General features: G+C 38.0%; 1 pseudogene; it reads right to left on the reverse strand.

Annotated features, from left to right (window-relative positions):
* Window positions 1-1,678, reverse strand: part of LOC107666311 (uncharacterized) — a 16,204-nt pseudogene that overhangs the window by 6,252 nt on the left and 8,274 nt on the right.

The following is a 1,678-nucleotide window of genomic DNA, read 5'->3' on the forward strand; positions in this document are numbered from 1 at the left end:
GAGCAGTGATCCGCAAATCTGGCTCACGAGATCCGCTTTCCTGCAGAGTTTAGCTCCAACCCTAATCAAACAAACCTACCTGTGATTTTCTAAAGATCCTGAAGACATTGATTAGCATGCTCAGGTGTGTTTGATTAGGGTTAGAGCTAAACTCTGCAGGAAAGTGGATCTCGCAAGCCAGATTTGAGGATCACTGAAGTAGACGGTTCTTGGCAATAAGATGCAATGTGGACCAAAATCAATACTGATAGATTAAAGTCTGCGTCTACTTAGTCCACTTGTCCTGTTTTTGATCCTTTATTTTCTGTCTTTCCTTCTTCACTTCCTTCTTTGTACTTTTACACTATCTCAAGGCTTTGGCACCTTAGTCATCTAGGCCTGCTGAAACAGTCTCCTCATATAATGCACTCACAAACATTGACTTTTTTCACCTTTCACGTTGAGGCAGGCCCTCATTCGGACTTTTTCATCACTGTCCACGACGGTGTAGCTGCCCTCATCAGCTCCGGTAACCAAACGGAGGTTGACCCTCTTCTCGCCCACAGTGAGGCGGTGCTCGTACTCTTGCGTGGGGATGCCGGTCTGGTTGAGAAGCAGCACAGGCGGTTCCTCTGTGGTCTGGTAAACTGGAGTTTGAGCTTCAGGCCTGAACTCAAGGGTGTACGGACCAATCGAAGGGTTAATCGGGATATGATACGTGTCTCCATATTTCACCACAGTCTCTAGTGCACAATCTAGAAGAAAAAACGATTTTGAAATGCATTAACACACCTATGAGGATGCTGACTGTGCTTTTTTTCAACTACACACTTGGAAACAAAAGTATAAATAATTCTGTGTAATGTTTTAATTGTGATTCAATGTCTAAATACAAAAATATCAAAATTAATGGTCTCATCTTCTCAGAAGCAGTTAATCCTAACAGCGAATGTTATATATAAAATCATTCTCAGAATTCATTCTAATATGCTGATTTGTTGCTCAGTTATTATAACCAATTATTATTAGTAACTTATTATCATTTATTAAAAATAATTCTTATTATTATCAATGTTGATGTAAAAGTTTTTGCTGCTTGGTACTTTTTTTCAGGATTCTTTGATGCATCTATTACATTTATTTGATATAGAAATCTTTTGTAATATTAGAAATGTCTTTACTGTCGCTTTTGATCAAATTATTGTGTCCTTGTTGAATTTTTAACTTAATTATTCCAAACTTTTCATAGTAGTGTATGTATATTCATAACATGTAGTAGGGCTGGACAATAATTCAATATCAATATGTGTCGCGATATAATTTTTTTCAATAACGGTGATATGATTTTTAAACACATTTCCGATATTTCGATGTACATTAGTGTTTCCCATACATTGATTTATTTGTGGCGTTTTGACTTCGTTGAATAAACATGAGCACTGCACATTTTTAAATCAAAACACGGCGCAGGTGTTTTATATGAATGTATCTCTGAAGGGAAAGGACTGTCTTCAGAAAAGTTTCGATAGCATTTTCATTTTATCTGATAAAGAAGCGTTCTTGAGCGGAGCTGATTTGATTACAGCCGTTACCGTAGAAGCCGCTAGTTCTACCGCTCTCAAAGCGCCTCCTGCTGGCAGACAATCAGTTTGCATTTTCAATAAGCCCGTCTCCAGCAACATGCTTTTGTTGTTGCTCT

The sequence above is a fragment of the Sinocyclocheilus anshuiensis genome, unplaced genomic scaffold (genome assembly GCF_001515605.1).
Source record: "Sinocyclocheilus anshuiensis isolate Anshui unplaced genomic scaffold, SAMN03320099.WGS_v1.1 scaffold868, whole genome shotgun sequence".
NCBI classification, from domain to species: Eukaryota; Metazoa; Chordata; class Actinopteri; order Cypriniformes; family Cyprinidae; genus Sinocyclocheilus; species Sinocyclocheilus anshuiensis.